Source organism: Lissotriton helveticus, chromosome 4_1 (genome assembly GCF_964261635.1).
Source record: "Lissotriton helveticus chromosome 4_1, aLisHel1.1, whole genome shotgun sequence".
Taxonomy (NCBI): domain Eukaryota; kingdom Metazoa; phylum Chordata; class Amphibia; order Caudata; family Salamandridae; genus Lissotriton; species Lissotriton helveticus.
The window spans coordinates 1,039,161,006-1,039,174,955 of record NC_136063.1 but is presented as its reverse complement, the minus strand read 5'-3'; the positions used below and the strand labels follow the sequence as shown (position 1 = coordinate 1,039,174,955).

The 13,950-nt window shown below is 45.6% G+C and overlaps 1 protein-coding gene across 1 annotated transcript in view; it reads right to left on the bottom strand.

Annotated features, from left to right (window-relative positions):
• Nucleotides 1-13,950, bottom strand: part of TENT4A (terminal nucleotidyltransferase 4A) — a 606,146-nt gene that overhangs the window by 402,836 nt on the left and 189,360 nt on the right. The window lies entirely within an intron of this gene.

Here is a 13,950-nt window from a genome sequence, read left to right as displayed (position 1 = left end):
CAACATTCATACAGGATGGGACGTGACATTTGATCTCACCGTAAAACCCCCTGTGCTAAATACCACTAAATGATCCCGCAAACAGACGAAGCATTAGGTACACATTACATACCCAATGTAAGAAAGAGCCGGTCCCACCAGTCTCAGACTGGGTCAGTGATCTCCAAAACACAGTTGTTTACACTTTCAAGCAGCACTCTATGCCGGACTTTCCCTCCCAGTGCCCCGACAAGCCAGCAGGGGATCATGGGGTCCATAACGCACTATTAGGTAAACATGTGGTATAGGGACATGATGGAAGTTGGGAATAAGGTTACAAATGAGTCCTGCTTTCTGTGCTCACACATTACCCATGCTGTAGGCACAGATAAACTGATTTTTCCCAGAGAAGTCCCACCACCCACCGCCAAATGTCTTCTCCACCTATTTCTTTGCGTTCATTCGGTTGAAATAGACGAAGCACTTGTAAACACTACAGAATGGGATTACAACTATGTTACATTCACAGTGGTTACTGAGCCACTGGAGTTTTAAAGGGGAATGGAAGTTTACTATAGCATGAGAGTGCCTATCACCATAATAGAAGTTTGGGAACAGAACTTTCAGAGATTAGGGTACTTCAGCTTCCCAACACCTCCATCAAAATGCCACTCAAGTGACGATACCGGAGTCGACCATACTGAAGTCAACCATACAGCTGCCAGCTGCCCTCGTCAGTGGAGAACAAGCTCCGGTAGCGCAGGCAAAAAAACAGGCAACAATAGAGATTACAGGTACCAAAAAAAAAAAAAAAAAACATGCAACAGAAGGCATGCAGGGGGCTCAGAAACGCAAACTCTTCGCCTACTAAAGGACAGCCAACGCGCGCCACGCTGGGAGTCAGCAGCAGGGCAGACGTGGTGGGTTACAGCAGTTCTATGGAAGACGGAAGGAGGACTCAAGCAAATATCGCTTACAGAGTAACTGAAGGAGGCCATGTCCCTCCGCAAGTATACGATCCAATCCTGGTGGGCTGGGCCAAAAGCAGACAGGGTGACAACCCTCAGTGTAATGACTGCCTCCGGTACAATCATTACACTGTGTTTTGCATCAGTTATGATGTAAAACGACGTACACCAACCCAAATTGCAGGCGGAGCAGCGACACGACTTCTGGAATCGTATCCATTCCAATAAGCCCTCGTATGAGGAGAGCAGTGCATGCAGTGCATTCACCAGGCCGAGACATAAATAAGGGTGCTTTCTGAACCAAGAGCTACCTTTTTGCCAAATTTGGTGCAATTCCGTTCAGCAGTGCAATGCTGTAACCTGTTCCAAAATTTCCTATGGAGAAAACTCGCTTTGGTACCCCCCTGTTTTTCTCGCCCCCCGTTCACAAAACACCCAGAAACGTTCAACAGAGAACCTGAGAGGGGTGACCCCTTAGTTTTGAAAATTGCGCGAAAATCCGTCATACGGCGCCAAAGATATTGGCAAATCAAAAAACGCTTTTCCTATGGAAACCAGGTTCTAACTACTATATATATGTATACATAGACATTCACACATTTTCATATATAATTTTTTTTAGATTTTCGGGGTCCCCGCGCATGAGCCGGGATATTAAAGTCCTTATGACTATTGTTGAGGATCCCCTGGAAGAGAACTTACCATTAAACATAAGTATCATCTATCACCTAAACGTAAGGCAAGTACTAGGGGAAACGCCATAGCCACAAACAATGTGGGCTACCAGCTACTTTTTGTGATAATTCCATAAACAATTTTCAGATGGACACCCTCAGTGATGTACTATGCCAAAGGAACCTCAGTCTATCAACGTATGCCCATAAATTAAGGTCACACAAATACCATATAAAAGTATAAGATCATATTAACCCAAAATAGGATCATTGTACATAAACCTCATCAAAAGGCAGATCGTATGCATTGAGACTTGCCATGGGGACACATTTCATAATTACCTAAACAGAGGTAACAAACTTAAATGCACGATATCAGAGAAATAGCCAGACACAGAGGGTAGAACTCTGCCCACTCAAATGTAAGACTAATAGTGCACAAGCTAAGAAATCCCAGCTCAATACATTTAGAAATGCTCACCACAGTATACAAAAGATACTCTACATAGAGTATGGTACATACCATGTAGTTATTAACTCTTGAACCCTACTCCAGAGTAAAGCAAACTGCAAGACCTGTATACCAGGCCTCAATTAAAAACCCAACACAAACAGCTTAAAAACTGTCAGACAGTGCTGCAGGACAAAGTTCAAACTTTTGCAGTAAATAATACTAATCAATAAAGCCACTTATAATGGAATATACTTTAAAGAATAAGGCTTTTCTGGAAAGAATTCTGTAGAATAGCTGGCAAAAAATGTTCCTATTATCCCGACTGACCGGCACTAAGGGTCATGGAAAAATGTGTATAGAAGCACAAGCTTATCTAATCAACAATAAACACCTGCTTCAAGCAGAAACACCAAATAAAATACATATTACAACCCCGCCACGTAGAAAAATGTCTTACCCCCCACAAGCCAGAAAGAAAATTCAACCGTAAGATTTAAAGTCATGTCTAGGTGGCTTTGTCACACTGACTAGCTCTGAAACGCTGCAAAGCCGAATCAGCATGTTCAACAAATAAATGTACACCATCAAACTGCACATCTTTCAGGCAGTCCTGTGCAGGCACTGAAAACAGAGTGAGGCAGCCATTCATGTCTGCGCAGGGCAACTGACCGACCATAGCTCTACCCACGGAATTGGTGGTGTTCATACTCCATTTTAAGGTGAATTTTGACGCTTCACAACCATCTTGTACCACCTGCAAGAGTTCCCTCCTGGCTTCCTCTGGAAAAAGGAGACAGCCGATACGCCACAAAGTCCAATAAAGCATGAGAAAATTTGCCCAAAACACATACTATGGTTAACAACCTCAACGCAGAACTGCTGGAAGAGAATCTATTTCTCCCACAATGCTCTAGCCATCTGGACTCTATTTGGTGGAACCAAGATAAGGACAACAGGGTCCTTTGAAGCCGTAGCAGCCTGAACCACCAGCCCTTTTGTGGTGGGATGTCGCAAGTGACAAACTGGGTCCACCAAGGGCGGGTCGATGCCTATGGAACACTGCCCAGTCAACTGCAGCTCCTGTAACAGGTTTTAACCGATCTCCTAATCAAAGGTCAAACAGAAACTTGAGTAAAGGCTCCACTCCCGTTTCACCTTGGTGAAAAACATCCCAAAAGGGTCTCTGGATAATTCCACTGAGGGAAGCTGGCAACGTAAGACAGCAGCACATGAACTATGCCAAGTGGAAAAAGAAGATCAAACTGGAGAGAACTCTAGTCTACATGACACCCCCAGTTCAGTCAGCCAATTTTCTTCCAAAGGAGGCTGGACAGTATTACCCAAGGGGTTTTCACCCTATACTAACCCTTTCACCTGCAATACTGCATTCCTGTAGGTAAATCAGGAACAGGTAGTCTAAGGCCAGAGGGTAAATCACCCAAAGCAGACTGCTCCGTTGGCACTGCCCAGTGCCATATTGACATCGGAAACATTATGGGATCAGAGTCAATCAGCACCGCCAATGTCACTGGCTGACCCGGTCTAGACACTGAAAGTGTGAACCTCGAAGGGCTGTGCACTGGCGCCACATCAAATCGAATAACAGATTCAGAAGGCCCAAATGTCACTGAGGGCGAACCCACCAGCACGGATCCAGTCAGGACAATACCTCCTTGGGCCAGAAAGCTCACCAGAGGGAGCCCCAAAATCATCATGCAGGGAAAATGTTTTCCTATTTGGGCTAGTCACCCCTGCTCCACGAAATTTAGGGAGGCACGGGTGGACTCTTGTGAATGCTCTGCAACCAAAGGCTGGGAGACTTCGTCAGAGATTGACCTACGTACCGACCGTTTGCACTTTGGAGCCTCCATCGACATTAGCAGCCCCTCAACCATTCTCTGGACTTAGACGAGGACGGACAACTCAGTTTCTCAGACAAACGCACCACCAGAAGTTTCATATGACGCCCTCTCAATGCCTTCAGCCGAAGACAGCGAGAAACTACATTCCAGGAAGTTATTGTGTTTTACAAGGCACCACAAATAGACTGTATAAGGATCTGTGATCGACATCTGTCTGTCACAAGATCCAAAAGGGTTTCAACCCTAACACCTAAAAAAAAAAAAAAAAAAAAAAAAAAAAAAAAAAAAACTTTAAAAAAACCACTGTTCCCCCAACAAAACGTTGAGGTGGGCCTGAAAAAGGCCCACTACCCACTCCGGATCCATGCTACAAGCGCCGAAAATGAACCAAGATCGGCGCGTCGATAAGGGCGTTAAGACTCAGTACACTTGTCTATGCAGAGGTGCACAGACGTGCAGAGGGGAAAAATACTCCAGATCCAGTCTCGCGTCTGTGAAAATTCTAGATTAAGGAATCTGCTGCTAGTAGTCTATCAGATGGAGTGCTTTAGAAAATAGTTTGGTTAAAATAACTGTCCAACCATAAAGGTAGCAGCAGAACTAATGCTCCGCATTTTACAAGGTAGTAAACTGTGTGCCAAATGCATACATTGGAGGAGTGTGCATGTTTCAACAATGAGTTCCTGGAATTGGAGAAAGAACTTTTGCAGCTAAAGGCAAAAGATAAAACGCAACATCAGGGTGCTACTGCACTTCTAAATGAAAAGTTGCAAGCAAAATTGGATTACATTGAACAATCTGTTTCAAGAACTGTAGGACTGGAGAAATGTAAGAGCAAAAAACCGTTTGTGATTTGGCACCAAAATTTAAATGTTGAAGGTTTGATTAATGGTGCTATGAATTAAGTGGTTGATTGGATTCATTTTTCTTATGGGAATGAGGTGGAATACCTTGTGATACAAACTGGACTTTCTCATGAAAGATCTATATGTTCAACGGAAACAATTTCCAGTTTTTCTAGCATATGCTGTTTCTATTTATGAATCACAAGGTTTAGATTTGGTTTTTCTGGTAGCACAGTGTTTAAGGGAGGTATGTAATATGTAGCTTTGTCTTGAGTTTAAACATTATCAGGTTTGTATCTAGTTGCATTTGATGAGAGCAGAGTAAACGCAGACTCAAGTTGTGTTAAAGAAAACAGATCAAGAAGTCTGCGTGATAATCATTTAGGACGGTATCCAGTTTATGAGAAACGTTCCAGCTGTCCAAAGCAGAAAGTTTTAAAGCAGTGCAGTGATGCTGTTGCAAGGAAATAAAAGGAAACGTGTCAAGCAAACAAATTAAAAACGAGGGAGACATTAATGGTTAACAATTGTCAAGCCCTTCTGGAGAACTGCTAACCCTCTTGTCCAGGCCGACGGACAGCACCTCCTCTGGAAAGCTCCGGTGGGGACCTATCACATAGGTAAAGGCGGGCTCCTCACAGTGGCGGTGTAGTTCATTTTGGGGAGCTACCTCTGGAGTTGCTGCTTTTGTGAGACCCGCTAAAATAACTGCTATGATGGGATTGCAGGCCCTGGGTGCGCTGATAAGAGGTGGAGGTATTAGAGGAGGTGGTCTATGAACCTCCACCGTACAGGGAGCTGGTGTTTGCAGTGCCCCCATTGCTTTTGCGGCATGTGGCTTTTATTTTTTTTTCTAATGTTTGATCCACCCAGGGGCCAAAAAGATGCTCAGCAGATCTTGCTGGACCTCTGGCTAAAGCAAGAGATGCAAAGACATGAATGCCTTCGGAGTATAAAGCTGGTGTATCTCACTAGCAGCAGTGTCAGCTGAATCTAGAGCACAACAAAAGGGATGTGTCGGAAATGAGTTTGTCCTCGGACACCAGTTGATGGCCTTATTTTCTGTGCTCCTCAGGGAAGTATTGGAGAAGGTCCTCATTTTCAATCCAGTGGGAACGGTCATACTTGCAAGGATGCCCATAGAAGACGCCAGTAGTTGACTGACTGCAATGCTATCCTTAGCGCCCAGCCAATAAGTTTACTCTTTATCAGACAGCGTGGTATCTCTGCTGGCCTGGGAGTTCTCGTTTAGAGGCAGCGGTGAGGACAACTGAGTCTGGGGGAAGCGGACCACGAATATAAATTAGGTCAGATGGGGAGGCCTTATATTTTTTTTTGTCCACCCTGGGTGATTTAACCCTTGCTCTGACAAGGTCTTTAAAAATGTCTGAGGAGTGACGAAGCATACCCTTGAGCATTGGGAGATATTGGGTAGAGCGGTAAGTGGAGCAAAACGTTTCAAAAAAGGAATTCCTCCTCCAAGGGCTCATTTGTGAAGTTACACCCGATGAAAGGGGGTGGCCCTTCTGATATGATGTAGAGTCATCAGGAGGTGAGGGGCTGGGAGGGTAACGGTCAGGGTGTGTATCCTCCGATTGTCTATTCCATACGAGTCATCTTGTAGAAGAATCAATTATGTCAAAAGGCAGGCAATAGTTGGTAGTGCTGGTGGTGCTAGAGGTAAGAGGCTAGAGGCCATCTCTGCCTCCCTGCACATTTTCTCAGGAACAGGTGTCTAAGGCTTACTAAATGCTAGTGGATGTTTGGATGTTGGAGAAGCAGAGGCCAAAGCGCAGGAAAGGATGAAGCCCGTATGAGGGTTTGTAATTAAATTGATTTTGCCTGGAAACGAAACAGCGGTAAGGTACAATGAACCGAAAAAGGCACTGCAAAAGTGTTGAACCGGAGCAGAGCAGTACATGTCTGACCCAAACCACAGAAAGAAAACAATCTAACAATGGAGTCTAGGACGATGCGCGTTATCAAAAGGGAGGAGTCATTCTACCTCGTGATTTAAGACTTCCTAGGAAAACAACTTGAACACATTAGGACCCAACACCAGATGGCAGGCGTATGCCCAGAATGTGCATCTACAGCCACACATGCCATGAATACTGCATTCTTTTAACAGGAAGATTTGACATGAACACGTCTCATAGCACTATTGTACTTGGCTCCATTGCATTCCCCGAATTTGGAATGCATCCCTTTTTGGGGTTGCCTCTTACTATTTCTACACTGTTTTTCAGAGGGTCTTATAGCCTTTTACTTCCTACAGGCTTTCTCGGTCTTCTTGGATCAAAGTCCTTTCAGGGAGCATCTTTGCTTCACCTATTTCTAGGATAGTCTGGTCCCTTGCTATCCCTTGGACTGGCTTCTCCTATTTGGGGATCTTTGGTGAGGTCAGTTCGCAGCCCCTCCCCCAAAGATGGTATTGCTTGGGTATCCAATTCTAAGATGAGGGATCTGCGGCTAGATGTCTGTCACATGCGCAAGTTACTTACCTTCGGTAACACCGTATCAGGCAGAGACCGGATCTAGCTGCATATTCCTCATCGATCCAGCCATCTTCCCCGCTCTGCGTTCTGAGGGTCCTGTTGTCTCCAAGAAAGCCTCTTTGCATAGTGCTACATTTCCTTCAATCTGTACTTGTTTATAATAGTTCTTTCCCTTTTTGGCACACTTTTCCCAGACACTTTCTCTAAGTGGTTCTGTGTTGTTGGCGTGAGAATAGTCACAAAAGAAAGACGTAAGCACGTCTGGGGACAGCTTACATGGACTCCGTTGATGTCCCATTCGGAACACGTTGCTACGGAGTTGCTAGACTCCCTCTACCAACATGAACACTAAGTTATTAACCGAATGTTTTGCTGAGCAGTTGGTTAGCAACGATTACTCAAATAAGTTAAACATGAGCTCCCTGGTTGCAGAAATGAGCCACTATACTCGCAACCATACATTTGGTAGACTTTGTAGTTTGAGCGATAATTGCAGACAGACAAATGTCACTGAGCTCCTCCTTCTAGGATTACTTTCCTGCAAAAGGGCATTAGTAAAGAGCCTCAATTGTGATGAAAGATCAGGAGAACCAGCTCAGGAAATAGGCACTTCAGAAAAATATATAAGATAAGAGTTCGAAAGGGTCGAGCGCAGATTTAAAAAAAAAAAAACTAGTGTTTGGGAATCCTTTTCTGATGATCCATAAACTTAAGTGCTTCATTAACCTTGCACTGCATAATAAGTTGACTCAAAGTCGCTGGAATTACTTTAAGAAACAGGGAAAATTAGTACAATGTATACTCCGCCTTCTGGGTTTCAATAAGTGTCTAGGATAGTGGTGTTTACATCCAAATACAATGTAATGTTAACTACTAATAAGAGTTGTTGTAAAAAAAAAAAATGAAATTGGCTATGTTTTCCTTGTAAAAAATGTTTTTTTTTTTTAAGTCTTCCATGGATACCACATGTGCAGAGAGATTCAACTTCAACAGTTGGATAGGCGATAACTACATGACAGAAAAGTTGGATTTATTCACAAAGCACTGCGCGCTGCTTGTGTGGCCGTACCTTTGTGTTTTCGTTTTTTAAAACCTGCACTTTGTATTTTTAAAACTGCAAATACCTTTGGTCACGGAGGTTCTCTTCTCTTGCCCTGACCACGCCGCACGCCTCCCGCTCCGGTCCACCGCAGCTGATTGCTGTTTGAGTGGAGGGCGGACCGGGTAGAGCGAGACACACCCTCTCCCTCCCCCCGCCCATTGGAGCATAAGTCCAGCAGATGCCTAGACCGCGCAGCGGATGCGCGCAGCGGATGCGCGCAGCGGACGCGCGCAGCAGGCGCGCTGGCGGCGCGCCAAAGGGAAGCCAGTCTGCCGACGTCCGCGCCTAGCCGGGACCAGGCACCAGCCATAAGGTTCATTTGATCTCCTACAGCTCAGGAGAGCTCCACAAACTATGGGGAAACTGGAACATTAGCTCTAACATCAAGTTAGTGGCTAAGGAAGTTATCCTGCATCTCAGCGACTCCCGTCCTAAATATCATATGGCCATCCTATTCCCCACAAAGAATCTTCGGCACCCACTACTTCCCATTCTCAGACACCGGATACCCTTGCCATTATTTATTTAAATACACGTTCTTTGGTTAAGCATCAGCTTGAAATCTTTCATTTACTTGATGCTGACAAACCCGACATCCTATTGTTGTCGGAAACATGGCTCAAAACCGACTCCTATCCCGATATTTTGGCAGCTACACCTACTGGTTATTACATACTCCACGCAAATAGGACACTGGATGAGCCAGGAGGCGGTGTGGCAGCTATTATCCAACACCAACACAAATTTATCACCCTACAGATTTATCAGCCCTCCGCGCGTTGACAGTCTTATCCTAAAATTTGACTCCCCTAGGTCCCCCTTCATTTGTGCTCTCTTTTACCGTCCCCCCCGATCACATGCCGCGGTTCCCTCAACTCTTTGGCGATCTCATCTCTCAGTTAGTAATCAATCGCGCGTGGATCATTATCCTCTGCGACTTTAACTACTGGCCCTCTGACACTCACGAGTCTGCCGCTTCAATCAAGTTCACTGACTATTAGGCATGAACTTCAACCAACATATTTACAAAGCTACACATGTCAAGGGGCACACTCTAGACCAGGTCTGGACCTCCAACATAGATGTTACCCCCCATTGGTCTTTCCTTGTACCTGGTCCGACCACTATTTTATTCTCTTTACCATGGCCTATACTCCTTCTACGATGCTCCCGCTGGCCGGCAACTTCTGGGCCAGAAACTGTAAACGGACCAACTTGGATGATTTCATGCGCTCTTAACAGATTCCTCTCCTAATGAAATGACCCCTATCCCTCTCCCCCTTCAGGCCTCTAACCTCGACCGTTGGCTAGAAGTAGCTAGCGACAAAGTAGCCCCTCTGAAGAGAATTTCACTTGAGCGCCCCCACGACGCCCAACGCTGGTTCTCCGACGATTTAAAAAAGAAAAAACTGGCACTTAAACAGGCTGAGCGCCGCAGGCGGCGAGCCTACGCCTCTGAGGATAAAACAGACTATGTAGCCTTGTTAAAAAACTACAAAGATGCCATCCTCCAGACTAAATCTGCTGACTTTTCTCAGAAAATCTTGAATTCATCCGCCAAGGCCAAGGACATTTTTTTCAATTGTCAACGTGTTGGTACAACCTGACAGGGTAATTGCTAAACCTGTCCATTCACAAACCCTGAACTTGTTTTTTATCGACAAAATCACCCACATTAAGGACATCCCTACTCCCATCTCTCCTTCAATCCCCCCTGCAACCTGCACAAATCCCCTCATGTTTGATCAAATTCTTTTGATCGCTCGAGAAGAATTCCTGACCCTACTGAACAAGGTGGGATCAGGTTCTCCCAATGATTGCTGCCCTCCTCACATTCTGAAAGAGGCCTTTCTTACCTGCCCCGATCCACCACTCTCACTCCTTAATAACTCCCTTATAACAGGTACGGTTCCAGATACCTTCAAATGTGCTGTAGTTGTCCCAATATTAAAGAAACCCAATGCCGATCCACTGGTGTTGAGCAATTTCCGCCCCATCTCTTTGCTCCCCTATCTTAGTAAGATACTGGAGGCTCACGTTACAAACTGCCTCAGCTCATTCATTGAGCACTCCCAGTTCTTGGATCCCCAGCAAGCAGGCTTTAGGCCTGTTCACTCCACGGAATCTGTCATTTTAGCAGTCATGGATGAACTTAGGAGAGGAGCTGATAACACCACCACCCAGGCCCTGGTGCTCTTAGATCTGTCGGCAGCCTTCGACACAGTCGACCATGAACTTCTGATCGACCGTGTCGGCAACGCAGGCATCCGGGGCCTGGCCCTCAAGTGGATTACCTCCTTTCTCCATGGATGCTCCCAGGCAGTCCGATTGGATAATTTCACGGCAGGGAATACAAAGCTGACCTGTGGAGTCCCTCAGGGCTCTGCTCTATTGCCCCTTTTGTTTAATTTATATATGCAACCCCTGATGGTACTACTACGGAATAGTCCAGTCAACCTTTAACTATGCAGATTACCTCCAGCTGATTTTTAATATAGACACCTCTAATACATCCATTAACAACTTTCAATCCACTATGACATCTATTAGTGAATGGATGTATTCCAGCCAACTAAAGCTCAACCCTGATAAAACTGAGCTTGTTTTAACAGGGGGACTCTTAAACCCTTGGAACCTCGGTTTTTGGCCTTCTTCCCTGGGTACCCCCCGCCCCCAACCCGTCAGTTACGTAAAAAGCCTTGGAGTTATCATCTGTAACGACCTGTCCCTGAAGCCTCAAATCAATGCTGTTTCCTCCTGCTTTTTCCATCCCCGCAGAATCCGGAAAATGTGTAGGTTTCTGATTACCGAGGCCCTTACTCTCGTTGTGAGGAACTACTCACCGATGCGGTCCCATGGGCCGGAATTCTCCGTGATCAGGCTCAAGACCAAAACGAGGAAACTCCTGATCCGCATCCATGCCGTCTTTTCGTCTACCCACAGAGAGCTGGGAGTCAGGACCGGGAAGAGGACGGCAGCAACCCCGGAAGTCATCGCGGAGGCCAATGAAATCGGCGGTCTGAGAGGAAGAGGGCGGGCATTTGCACAAAGCTGGAGAGCGGGAGAAGACGTCGGAAGGAGCAGCGAAGACGGAGACATCCTGCGGAGAGATCAGCGCGGAGAAGCCCAGGAGAGGAGATATCGAGGGAGAAGAAACGGACGAGCCCTGGTGTGAAGAGTGGTGGATTCCACCGGAGGAAGCTGAAGAGCGGCAGCGGGCTCAGGAGAGTTTGCGGCAGGGGCCGGTGAGTGAGGGAGTTCCACGTGGATTGGAGGGAGGTGGGAAGGTAACCGAGGGTTGCGGGAGGAGCGTAATGTAGGTGGCAGATTGCACTGTTTGTCATACTGATGCCTATTGCTGTAAGCACGACCCATAACAGAACCCTGAATCTGGTTAATGTTTTCATGTGCTCAAGATAATGATGACCCGAGTCTACCTCTAGTAGGGTTTATTGTGGTTTAAAGGTCTTACTTTAAAGATATGGGCTCCCTACTTGATTTCCTTGCCCCCCCTCACTAGTCCCTTCCCTTCCATAGCACTGATTCCAAGCCCTAATTGTGCCTAATACTGAACACATCCAAGGTGCGGTGACGGATTACCCCACTGATATTTAGGAAACTGGTGTTCTGATGGCTCCTTCTCTTTGCTCTTTTATGAGCCTCCGGGGAACACCCTCCGACTCTGAAGACGAGGAGCCTGAACCATCACCCTCCGCCCCAATATTTAAAGAGGAAGAATCACCTGAAGAGGACTATTGTGACGCCCGGACATCTGTTTTACCTGAACTTAAGCTTGTTGAAAATAAAACTACCTGTTCGTAAATTCATCCAGCCTCCTCGCCTGTATATTAAACCTGCGCTCCCACACTCGTCATCTTGGCACTAGTTACATCTCGCCTCGATTACACGAATGCTCTCTATGTCGGCATCCCATCATACCATCTCCATCGCCTACAACTTGTTCAGAACCAGGCAGCTAGACTCATTTTTCGCCAACCTAAACACCACCATGTTACTCTCCTGATGAAGAGCCTCCATTGGCTTCCGGTGACAAAACGCTATGCATTCAAGCTGGGCTGCACCATTTTCAAGGCCCTTGCTAGCCAAGCCCCTGTCATCATCTCCGCCAGAATTCAACGTTACATCCCTCTTCGGGAACTCCGTTCTTATCTTCATCTACTCACCATCCCCACTTTTAAACGGAAAAAGCACGGCGGCCTTCGTTTTTCCTTTTTGGCCCCCCGTTTCTGGAATTCCCTCCCCAACAACTTGAGATCTGTATCTTGCTATACTCAATTCAGAATTCTTCTTAAAACCTTCCTCTTTTCACAAGCATACGATTAAAACACCCCCCCCCCCGCCCTCCTTAAGCCGTAGTCTTCTTGTCTGCAGCGCCTTGAAACCGCTTGGTGTAAGTGCGCTCTAGAAATTCTTTTAACATAACATAACAAATGCATAATCCAAGACTGACACATCAATGTGTGAGGGAGTGTTTTGTGCTGGGAAGTTAAAACTAATTTAATGCCAAGTTTCTCATCATTCAGCTCTGATGAAGCTCTAGTATGTGTTCCTGGGCAACTACTATCAAATCATTAGTTTAGATTTCTTTTTAGATATCACTGTAGGACTCTATTACTTAAAGCAGCCACCAAACTTCATGTCTTTGTTAGAAATGGAGTATCTAATTGGCAGAGTTATACACCCTGTCCAAGTAGGGACGACAATCCTAGTCAGGGCAAGCTAGATACACACTAAAAGATAACCTATGCTCACCCTCTGGTAGCTTGGCACAGAGCGGTCAGGCCCATCTAAAGGGGCATTGGGTAAAGTATTGGTGCAAAACACAGTAACACGACGAAAACATCACACAAAAAAGCTACGCACGTTTAGAAAAGTAGAGCACTATGAATAAAACCAGACCAAAATGACAAATATCCAATAGGTAAAACTGGAGTTATGAATATTTTAAAATTAAATCAAAAAGTAGTGCTTTGAATTCAATAGCACTAAGGAGTTACTTTTGCTCACACTCGACTGGGGCAAATCCCACGATCAAGCTAACCACAATGGAGGGTAGGCCAGATACAACATTCGCACAGGGTCCGCTGAAAAAGAACCTTGAATGGAGCAAGCATCAGCCTCTAAGCGTCGGGGTTCAGATTCCCACGGTCGGGTAGATGAGCCTCACAGTAGGGTCCGGCGTCGAGTAGTGCAGGGAAGTCCTCTGGTCAGGACTGCGTCAGCGTCAAAAGAAACTGTTTGTTCCGATCGCTGCAAAGTTGTCACTGGGTATGGTAAACACTTTACAAGGTACTTACAAGCAAACTAAATATGTCAATAATGTATACAACAATGTCTCCATGTTTAGAGAAGAATTACATACGCTATAGCACTGGTTAGCAGTGGTAAAGTGCTGAGAGTAGTAAGGCCAATAAAAAGTGGAGCTGAGCAGGGAAAATGTTTGGGGAAGGCCACACCAAGGATGACAGTTCGAACAGTCTTACGATAACACACTTTGGAGCTGTTCTTACGGTTTTTATTATACAAGACTATTGTCCAAATAAACTC